This window comes from Coenobita brevimanus, chromosome 42, assembly GCF_032717465.1.
Source record: "Coenobita brevimanus isolate Jiangsu-jjx chromosome 42, ASM3271746v2, whole genome shotgun sequence".
NCBI lineage: Eukaryota > Metazoa > Arthropoda > Malacostraca > Decapoda > Coenobitidae > Coenobita > Coenobita brevimanus.
Window position 1 is genome coordinate 17,369,630 of NC_136995.1, and position 12,642 is coordinate 17,382,271.

Here is a 12,642-nt window from a genome sequence, read left to right on the forward strand (position 1 = left end):
CAACGTGGTATTATTTGATACAGACTGGACCAGAAGTTAGGACACTGAAAACTTGTGTTGATACTTCTGGTGTGTTCTGGCTTTTGCCCCACTCTGTATAACACTTTAGTTCTTTTATTTCCCTCATTGTTTTTATTTCCCCATCCTCAGTTCTTGGTGTCCTTCCTTTCACATTCTTGTCACTGCTGAATGCTTCACTATACTCAATTTCTAACTTCCTTTATCTTCACACACACACACACACACACACACACACACACACACACACACACACACACACACACACACACACACACACACACACACACACACACACACACACACACACACACACACACACACACACACACACACAGAGAGAGAGAGAGAGAGAGAGGGAGAGAGACCCTTTGATGTGGCCCGGTTGAATAGGTATGCATATTGTGCTTATGACTGATAATTTTAAAGGATAGAAGATAATTATAACCGACGAGAAACGATTAATAATTCCTTTATTTTTTAATTAGAAAGGGTAAGATAGGAGGAGGGGAAGAAGGAGCGGGAAAGAGAGAAGATGCCTGAGGCGAAAATAAATAAGGAGAGAAGATGCCTTAGACGAAAGCAAATAAGGAGAGAAAATGCCTTAGACGAAAGTAAATAAGGAGAGACGATGCCTTAGACGAAAGTAAATAACTCTCTCTAATGGATGAAAACTGTGGAGAATCTCTCAGTATGTAAAAAAAAAAAAAATCAGCCCGGTTGAACACGAATTCCTTCTTATATCCGCCAGGTTTGAGAATTTTGGGGCTAATATGGAGTTTCGAAAATATTCCATCCATCAGATCCATTAACATGACTCAGCATATTCTACTTTTTGTTTTCTAGTCAGTTGAAAATTAGTTCTGAATTGATGCGGAATTGCTAAAAAAAAATAAATATATTCATTTTTTTCCTTCACTTTAAATTGAAAAGAAAATACTACTTAATATATATTTTTCCTGATGCCAAAGGAAAAAAAAAAAAAGGATTCAGTGCAGGAAAGTTGCACAGTCGTCCATTTCAAAGAACATCAATTAAGTAAGAGCCAGAACGAAGAGCCATTCATTTTGAGATGCCTGAACACATTAAGCTTGAAGAAATAGATGTCGTTTGCCCTACCTTTATAATAAAAGATTTCGTTAATATATGCCGGCCAGCGTATGTGAGGTGGAATTACACAGGTCAGTTTCAGAAAGGAGGGGGGGCAATTTTAAGATGTGAAGGGTAAAAAGAGGACAATATAAATGGTAAAGAAATAAATGAGATATGTAATAATTAGAGGGACATGGGCGAGGAACAGGGAAGTGAGCTTAGGAGTCATAATATACAAAAGATCTGAACAAATTTACCAATAAGCATATCTCCACAGCAATCAGTTATTATTATTACGGTATATCTTATTTTTGACATGAATATTTACCATAGTTTTGTTGTGAGGTGTGTAGGAACTGTAAGAATGAAGGAAATATAAAAACAAGTAATCATACACGAGGCTAAAAAAAAAAAAAAAAATTGCACAAGTAAATACTCACCCTGATCTGTCCCTCCCTCATTTCCAGCCACAGCAAGATGTTGGGATGATGTACAGGTGTCAGACAAGATTGGATCTGGGAAATTAATTGTGTCCACCCGGCCTAGCACACCTGTTGAACCACACCTGAAGAGAGGGGAGCAGGGCAGGGCAGGGCAGGACAGGACAGGACAGGACAGGACAGGACAGGACATAACAGGGCAGAGCAAGACGGGACAGGACAGGACAGGACAGGGCGGGACAGGACAGGACATGAAGGTGTTGGGAAGCGGGTCAGGTTACGATGATAGACAGAGGGAAGGTGAGAATGTACAAAGGAAAAACAAACAGCGTCATATTGGTCCTTTCGAGGCTGTTTGTTCTAAGGAAGGACAAAACTATTCTATAAGCTAGAGACAAGAATATAAAGCAGGAAGATAGTGGCCTTCAGTATCCCCAGCATAAGGGTCACATTGCCACAAGAACAGCTCCAGATCGCAAGTTTGGTTTGCTTCATACCTGTGAGTAATTAGCCAACACTTTGGAAGATGTCACCTCGTCATTATTTCATTGTAACTCCTTCTTGGCCGTGATGCTGAGTTTATCGTCGCTGCTGCCAGACGATTTTACGTAACTTACAAAATAATCTCATAATGAAGGGGTTAGTATCTCCATGAACCCTTTCTGTAGTAATGGAGGAAGGAAGGAGAAAAGAAAGGAAGCGAAAGGAAAAATTATAGCTAGGAAGGGGAGATGGAGTAGAAGAAAAGACAAAAGGAAGGGAATAGAAAAATTATAGTAAGGAAGGGAGGAGGAGGAGAAGAAAAGACGTAAAGAGGAAAAGGAAGAACAGTTACAGCAAGGAAGAAAGAGCAGAGGAAAAAGGATAGGAAGGCAGGGAAAAGAAAAATTATGGCAAGAAAGGAAGAAAGAGCAGAAGGAAAGAGAAAATAGGATAAATTATTTAGGAAGGGGAGTATGGTAGGCTAGGAAGGAATGCTGGGAAAGGGCAGGAGGGTAGTGTTACTCTGAGAATATGTAATGAGGAAGGGAAGGGGAGAGGATCAGCACGGGATATGTGGAGATGTGTAGGTGATGGCGAGGGATTACCGAAGGAAAGAGGAAAGGGGACAGGAAAAGGAAATGGAAGAGAGAAAACTGAAGGTTGATACAAATCCGTATAAAGGAAACATAACCGAAAATGGAGAGTGGAAGGAGAAAATGGACAGATACAGTCATAATACAAAGTTTGAAACAGTGCAGTGTAAGGGATCAGTACTTTTGTGTTTAGTTGCGTAAGAACAAATTCTGCCGTAATCCGTTATTATCTCTTCCCATTCATTGATGCATCTTAATGAACATCAGTGTTCAGCAATGGATGCTTCAGTGTACCCGTTAATTAGTTGAATGTTGCGCTGCAGATAAGTGTATGCGTGGCGAGCCAGTGGATGTGGCGTACTCAGGCGCTGCGTGCCTCCGCCCCATGTATCACACGTACTGATTAAGTTGTAAATCAGTGGTCATTGCCAAGCATGGTCATGTGCATAATTTCTCCCACCCAGTCTACCCACCCGAAGCAAATGTACAGTACGGTGGCGTAATATCATATTATTCATCACGATAAATGGCTAAAGGCAAACCTGGGACGGAGAGAGAGAGAGAGAGAGAGAGAGAGAGAGAACAGTTACTAGAAAATCGTAAAAGAGTAAGCACAGTTTTCGAGACCGCAACCCCGAGATTATCATAATGAGAGGCTGAAGTGGAGGAGGGGCGGGCGAGAGGAGGTGGTCAGGAGGAGAGGTGAAAAGTTGGGGGAGGTGAGGGGACAGGGACGTTCAGGAGGGGGGAGGATTGGAAGTGTGTATAAGGGTAAGAGACAGGGAGGGGATGGATGTGAGGGGCAGCATTGTGAAGGTGATGGTGCAACTTGGTGATAGTGTTGCAACATATGGCGGGATGCAAGCAGGACAGTACAGTGCAATGACATGTTAAATACCTGTGGACGCTGATAAACTCACGCTGGGCAGGTTGGTAGGAGCCAGCCTCATATATAGTCATGGAAAACAAGATGGAGATGGTGTTGGAATGAAAGAGACGTGAAATGGTGAGGATGGAAGGAGAGGCAGAGTAAACAGCGAGAAGAGGGTGAAAGAACCAGGAAGAAAAGGTACCGGTAGTGACTTCTGAAAACGAGAGGTGGAGGACGGTGTTCAAGACGAATTAACAGGTAGACAGGTAAATAAAAGTGTTGATTCAGGAGCACACACACACACACACACACACACACACACACACACACACACACACACACACACACACACACACACACACACACACACACACACACACACACAATCTCTCTCTCTCTCTCTCTCTCTCTCTCTCTCTCTCGAGTTCACCACATTATTACGCCAGCAACACGAAGAATGTTCATTTCTTTTCGTTTCGTTTTTTAAAGGCTCCAACATGCTTGCATACGTCGGTCTTGGTGACCTAATTATACAACAGAAAAGTTCCTCATTCAGTCAATCAATCAATCAATTGCCAGACGCCATAATCCCGTAAGGGGTGGCCATTGACTTTGAGTTATTTGTTCCTCATTCGTAGGTGAGAATAGGCTGACGATGATGATGATGATGATTATGATGATGATGGTGATGATTGTCTTATGAATAACAATGGGTGAGTCATAGTCCACATTCTCTGCCTATCCAGCTATCGCCATGGATTTATATGCCAGGGTAAATTGAAAATGCAAATGTGAAGGCGCCTTATATAATGCTGGTTGGCTGGTAATGTGGCTTTGGTGAGGCTGGTGAAAGGCATTGGGATGGGTAGGCAACTGTGGGATGAGGAAGGAGACTAAGATACCGGTAGGAGTGTGATAAGGAAGTATTGAGGCAAGGGTGAGGTGAGACAAGGTGGGTTGAGCCAGGAGTGAGGTGAGGCATGAGTGCGGTTAGGCAGGGGTGAGGTAATGAGGGTAGGGTGGGGCAGGGATTGAGTAAGGTTTGATAAATGTGAGGTGAAGAGAGAGAGGGGTTAGGCATGTGCACATTCGGTGACTACATTCAATTGAACTATTAATATAATAGTATACCTGGCAGAGGAAAGGACAGGGTAACTGAGGATAATACTTAGGTTCCGTTCGAGTGGCTGTTATGTAATTACGTAAAAATTTTGGTGTGCGTAGGTATGGTCTTAGGTGTGTGTGTGTGTGTGTGTTAGAATAAAGAACATTATTTTTTCCAAACACTGACCTCACTTTTATTGTTGCTGTGGCCCCAGGTTCATATGGACTTAACTCGGTGATGTTGCCCTTGTTTCCTCCACTCCATTGACTTTTGTGGGGATAAGGAGGGAGCTGAGGGACATTTGTATGACTGGACATCAGAACGGAATAGTTACCTGTATAGCACTCGGACAAAATGCAGGTGTCCCTTTCGAGCACCAGAGAATGATAAAGTACGTAGGTAGAGAGGACAGAAAGAAGGAAGAACAGGTAAACAGACAGCGAGGGTAGAAGGGGGAATAGGGAAGAGGGCACGGGAGAGGTAGGGCGTAAAGGAAGGAGGGGGAGGGATGGGCTGGTGATGAAAGAGGGTGGAGAAGGAGGGGAGAGAGAGGTGTTATCGCGTGCACCTCCACCACTAAAGACTTGATAGGTTATTGATTCCATTTTTTAAAGCCTCATATTTGTGACTGAACCAGTGTTTCCCTTCCCGGAGCTTGGCAGAGCGTGGTTTTAAGGGCTTGACCTTTTCAGTTTGTGGCTATTTTAGTAATTTAATGTTAGAAGGAATACAAGAACGACCGTCGAAAAAGTTGCAACCCCAAGTGAAACTGGATTAAATCCTAGGGTATGTTGGTATAAGAGCCAACCCACATGCTGTGCTGACTTGGGTGGGCTAAGGGAGGGACTGGGGGCTTACTTGAAGGACTGAGAGGCACGGCGGGTGGGAGACAGAAAGGGGCTGGGAGCTGACGGGGAGGACCGAGAGATAGGGGGGATAGGGAAATGAATGAAGGAGATGAAAAGGTTTTGCTGAAAAGAATAGCGTAAGTCTGTAATTTTTCATATTTACATCCGACTGTGGACATAAGTTAGGGAACCCGTTCCTTAGATTCAGTAATACCACACACTAATAGAATCCTGAACCCAACGGCAGTAATTTAAGCATTTGACCAGTAATACCCACCATCTTTGTTGTGATATGCTGGGGATATCACATTCAGATTTAGTGTTATGTTATTAGCGGGGCTGTTTCTGTGACGTGTTGGTGGGGCCATATGGAGGAGTAGTGAACATGATGATCCTTGAATTGTTTCCTGCAGCAGCCAGGATGAAATTTACATCACATTGCCTCTAAATCACCACTTCATTACGCACCTTACCACACACTAATTACCACTTCATTACACACCTCACCACACACTACACAGGAAAACAATAATAATACTTTCATTGATAGCTTGAGTATAAATTACCGTAAGGAAATATATAACCACAAGAGCATGCTGGTAATGGATGTTTTGGTGTTGGTGAGCCCTACAGGTGAGTGGCCGGCCCTCTCACCTACTGTACTTACACTCTGGTGACCCACATTGCCAATTAGGGTTTTCATATTAAATTCCCCGCATCACAAAGCAATTACTGAAGCTAATTAATTGCGCACAATTGAAATTTTCCCCTTAATTGGTATATCCGGGTAAATTTATTAATATTTTTTAAGATGAAGAACCAGGGAGGCAGCTGCTGTTCAGTATGTACCGCCAGGGACTAAGATAAATGATAACTCTTGTGCTTTATTGAATCCTCAGCCTCAGTTTGGTCAGAGTGTAGAAGTTCACCATGAGCGTGACGAAAAGCGGGCTAAGATGCCAAAAGAGTGGACGTAGCTTAGGTCCAGTCTGAGGAAGAATATCTGAAGACTTGAGACTTGGAATGAAACGTGGCGAATAAAATATCCAGAAATTCCTCTTTAAGTTTGTAAATATCAAAGGTCATGGTATTTTATTTGTACCTTCCATACTGACGAGCTTCGGGTAATATTACGAAATTTTGCTTCACTTCAGGTGGATGGCATTTTCACATTTTACTTTTGCCACCACCAGACGATTGGATTCAGCTTTGGCAAGACATCTGGTACAGAAGGGATGAGAAAGAAACTGCCTTAACCACTATTGCTACGAGGATCCTGCCATAAACTGAATAAAATTGTCTGATGATAGCAATAAGGCGTACCAGACATCATGGGGATACACCTTGCAACCAGGTACACCCTCCAGTCTAAGGCAGTGCGATCCAATTAACATCATTTATTTCTCCCAGTTGGAAATGTCGCTCCAGATGTGAAGGAAATAATCTGGGTAGAACATAAAGAAGCGTCGTAGAACATAAATAAGTGTCATAGAACATAAAAAAGCGTCACAAAATATAAAGAAGCCTCATAGAACATAAGTGTCATAGAACATAAATAAGCGTTATAGTTAGAACATAAATAAGCGTCATAGTTAGAACATAAGTGTCATAAAACATAAATAAGCGCCATCGAACATAAATAAGCTTCAGGAACATAAATAAGCTTCATAGAATATAAATAAGCTTCATAGAATATAAATAAGCTTTATATAACATAAATAAGCGTCACAGAACACTAATAAGCGTCACAGTTGTCAAGTGGTTACCTTCACTGCCCTGACAGCTTTTAAATTTAGTGCTTACTACCGCCACACGATATATTTTTTGTCCTTATGAATACTTTTTACTCTATTTTTACATACGGTATATTTTTTTTCTAGTCGTCCAGAAAAAAGATACAGGTATACTCGTAGATGCTTAAGCAGTACACATATTTTCCTTGTCTTTTTTTTTTCTTTGCTTTTTAATCCGTACAAGACACCAGTTTCTTATGTTCGGTATATTTAATTAGGAAGAGTGTTCCAGCTGTCAAGGGCCACCTGTCTAAATTTGCCACAGCCTTGGTGATGGGGAGCAGAGTGTCTAGGCGGTGGGGTGGGGAAGGGAGACAGAGAAAAAAGGAAGGAGTCGGAGAGATGAAGAAGGAGAGACAGGGAAGGATGGAAGAATTCGGATTGGTGAAGAGGGAGAGACAGGGAAGAAAAGGAGTCGGAGAGTTGAAGGAGAGACAGGGAAGAAAAGGAGTCGGAGAGGTGAAGAGGGAGAGACAGGGAAGAAAAGGAGTCGGAGAGGTGAAGAGGGTGAGACAGGGAAGAAAAGGAGTCGGAGAGGTGAAGAGGGAGAGACAGGGAAGAAAAGGAGTCGGAGAGTTGAAGGAGAGACAGGGAAGAAAAGGAGTCGGAGAGGTGAAGAGGGAGAGACAGGGAAGAAAAGGAGTCGGAGAGGTGAAGAGGACGAGACAGGGAAGAAAGAAATGGGTCGGAGAGGTGAAGAGGGTGAGACAGGGAAGAAAGGAACGAGTCGGAGGGGTGAAGTGGGAGAGACAGGGAAGAAAGGAAGGATTCGAAGAGATGAAGAGGGAGAGACAGGGAAGAATGGAAGAATTCGGATTGGTGAAGAGGGAGAGACAGGGAAGAAAAGGAGTCGGAGAGGTGAAGAATGAGAGACAGGGAAGAAAAGAAAGATTCGGAGAGGTGAAGAGGACGAGACAGGGACGAAAAGGAGTCGGGGAGGTGAAGAGGACGAGACAGGGAAGAGAGAAAGGAGTCTGAAAGGTGAAGAAGGAGAGAGGGAAGAAAAGAAAGATTCGGAGAGGTAAGAGGGAGAGACAGGGAAGAAATGGAGTCGGAGAGGTGAAGAGGAGGAGACAGGGAAGAAAGAAAGGAGTCGGAGAGGGAAGAAAGGAGGGAGTCGGAGAGGTGAAGAGGGCGAGAGAGAGAGAGAGAGAGAGAGAGAGAGAGAGAGATTGACAGAGAAGGAGAGGTAATGAATGTTGATACTGCTTGTGTTGTTAGGTAATCAACATAATCCATATCTTTGAAAACATGTCTGCTTCGCGTTAGCAGAACACCACACACACGAGACCACAAATAGCCTTCAACACACAAGTCCACCCCACAAATAACCTACAACACACAGTTCCACCCCACAAATAGCCTTCAACACACAGTTCCACCCCACAAATAACCTACAACACACAGTTCCACCCCACAAATAACCTACAACACACAGTTCCACCCCACAAATAACCAGCAGCACACAGTTCCACCCCACAAATAACCTACAACACACAGTTCCATCCCACAAATAACCTACAACACTCAGTTCCACCTCACAAATAACCTGCAGCACACAGTTCTACCCCACAAATAACCTACAACACAGTTCCATCCCACAAATAACCTACAACACACAGTTCTACCCCACAAATAACCTACAACACAGTTCCCTCCCACAAACAACCTACAACACAGTTCCCTCCCACAAACAACCTACAACACAGTTCCCTCCCACAAACAACCTACAACACACAGTTCTACCCCACAAATAACCTACAACACAGTTCCCTCCCACAAACAACCTACAACACAGTTCCCTCCCACAAACAACCTACAACACACAGTTCCACCCTACAAATATCCTACAACACACAAGTCCACCCCACAAATAACCTACAACACACAGTTCCACCCCACAAATAACCTACAACACACAGTTCCATCCCACAAATAATCTACAACACACAGTTCCACCCCACAAATAACCTACAACACACAGTTCCACCCCACAAATAACCTACAACACACAGTTCCACCCCACAAATAACCTACAACACACAGTTCCACCCCACAAATAACCTACAACACACAGTTCCACCCCACAAATAACCTACAACACACAATTCCACCCCACAAATAACCTACAACACACAGTTCCACCCCACAAATAACCTACAACACACAGTTCCACCCCACACAATTTAGGAACGCAGGTAAATTGCCGTGAACACCAAGACATATTGCTTTCCCCTCCATTGCGTGCTTGATATCATTAGCTGCGTTAATGGCCAAATTAGCGGCAGTAAAATCCACGTTGATATGCCGTGTCACGCACCTGTCTGTAAACACACACTGGCTTAGCAGGGAAAGGTAAGGTCAAGTGAGGTTATGAGAGTGGCTACTTTGGAATGCATTGACTTAGTTTCCTCTCTTTTGTCTTTCCATGAAATTATTATTATTATTATTATTTACTTTCCCATATCCAGCGTGTGACTTTTTCTCTCCTTCCGTTTAAATCTTCTCTTTTTATTACATATTTTCTCATTTCCTACATATTATCTTTATTATCTGGCCGTGTATAGATAAACAGTGCCACATTTCAGAGAGAGAGAGAGCCACGGGAGATTTAAAGATTTAGTGTGTGAGAGAAATTTAAAGCTGTTGAGAAATGAGATTAGTTTTACCCCTGACTGATTCTCCTTTAGGCCTACCTCTTCCCTGCCTCCCCTGCCTCACCCTCCCTACCTTTCCCTACCCTGCTTACCTTCTCTGCCACCCTCCTGCCTCACCTCCTGCCTGGCTCCTTTGTCTCGTCTTCAACTTTCTGTGCCTCACGTCTTTCCGCCTTCTCTTTGTCTCACCTTCAAGGCCTCCTCCTGCTTTCTTAGGCTTCTCATTTTTTAAGTCTAATGTATGCACCATATTTTCTGCCCGTCTATCTACAGTGTCTGTATCTGTCTGTCTATCTATATATCTACCTGTCTATATCTATCTATCTATATCTGTGTATGCCTGTCTGTCCATATTTATCAGTCTGTATCCGTTTATCTGTCTATCTATATCTATCAGTCTATCCATCTATCTATCTATCTGTCTGTCTATCTACCTGTATGTATATGTATATCTGTATTTATCAGTGTGTCTGTGTATGTCTCTTCACTGGTGCTGCATCCTGTGAGGGGGTGGCACTAACAAGAACTGATTAGGCTTTTTGTCCCCATTCAGTAACGATCACATCCCACAACACACTACCCTTCAGATAAACCACACACACACACACACACACACACACACACACACACACACACACACACACACACACACACACACACACACACACACACACACACACACCTTTCTTTTGGTGTACTCACAGCTTTTCTTTCAGCCTCCACACTCTCATACACTTTCACACTTTCTCACACACTTTCACACTTTCTCATACACTCATACACTTTCTCATACACTCATACACTTTCACATACACTCATACACTTTCACACTTTCTCATACACTCATACACTTTCACATTTTCACATACACTCATACATTTTCACACTTTCTCATACACTCATACACTTTCTCATACACTTTCACACTTTCACATACACTCATACACTTTCACACTTTCTCATACACTCATACACTTTCACACTTTCTCATACACTTTCACACTTTCTCATACACTCTCATACACTTTCACACTTTCTCATACACTCATTTTCACACTTTCTCATACAGTCTCATACACTTTCACATACACTCATACACTTTCACACTTTCACATACACTCATACACTTTCTCATACACTCACACTTTCTCATACACTCATACACTTTCACATTTTCTCATGCACTCTCATACACTTTCACATTTTCTCATGCACTCTCATACACTTTCGCACTTTCACATACACTTTCACACTTTCACATACACTCTCATACACTTTCACACTTTCACACACTTTCACACTCTCATACACTTTCACACTTTCTCATACTCTCACACTTTCACACATTCTCATTCACTTTCATACTTTCTCATGCACTCGTACACTTTCACACTTTCTCATACACTCTCATACACTTTCACATTTTCTCATACAGTATCATACACTTTCACACTTTCTCATACACTCATACACTTTCACACTTTCTCATACACTCATACACTTTCACACCTTCTCATACACTCATACAGTTTCACACTTTCTCATACAGTTTCACACTTTCTCATACACTCATACAGTTTCACACTTTCTCATACAGTTTCACACTTTCTCATACACTCATACAGTTTCACACTTTCTCATACACCCATACAGTTTCACACTTTCTCATACACTCATACAGTTTCACACTTTCTCATACAGTTTCACACTTTCTCATACACTCATACAGTTTCCCACTTTCTCATACACTTTCACACTTTCTCATACAGTTTCACACTTTCTCATACACTCATACAGTTTCCCACTTTCTCATACAGTTTCACACTTTCTCATACACTCATACAGTTTCACACTTTCTCATACACTCATACACTTTCACACTTTCTCATACAGTTTCACACTTTCTCATACACTCATACAGTTTCACACTTTCTCATACACTCATACACTTTCACACTTTCTCATACACTTTCACACTTTCTCATACACTCATACACTTTCACACTTTCTCATACACTTTCACACTTTCTCTATTTTCATTGGTTCACGCAGCTGCTGTAAAATATAAAGTAAACAGTATGAGGGAAGGCTGCTTGGATTGGTGGGGGAAGGGTGTATTTTCGTCACAGTCGCCATGGGTAAACTCTGGGATTATGCCAACAGAAATGGTAGCATCCAATTCCTTGTTACTTCCTTCAAGGCGTAGGGGCCCGAGGCTAGGCTACTGTATGGTAATCCAGAACTTAGCTTTGGACTTAGCTTTGTGACTTTGCTTTGTGACATGGACGTGACTTAGCTTTGTGACTTAGTTTTGTGACTTGGCTTTGTGACTTGGCTTTGTGACTTGTACGTGATTTACCTCTGTGACTTAGCTTTGTGACAGTTTTGTGACTTAGCTTTGACAAGAGTTACATACCTTACCTTAAACAGAGTAAAGGGAAGTGTATAATATGCGAAATAATAAGTTAATATGTATATATTATTTCCCATACACGAAATAACCGTCCTTTTTTTTTTTTTTTTTTTTTTTTTTTTAGCAATGTTAAAAGAATAGAATATCTCTCCTTTTTTATATATTTTTCACTTTAACCATTTTCTTTGTATCTTTTTTTTCTGTGTTTAATTTTGTACGTGATTTTTCTTTTTCCATATATCATCACCTTCACCTTTTTTCTCTACCTCCCTCCCTCTACAGTTCCATCCCCTCTCCCCACAAAAAAACAAAAATAAATTGAAATAAAT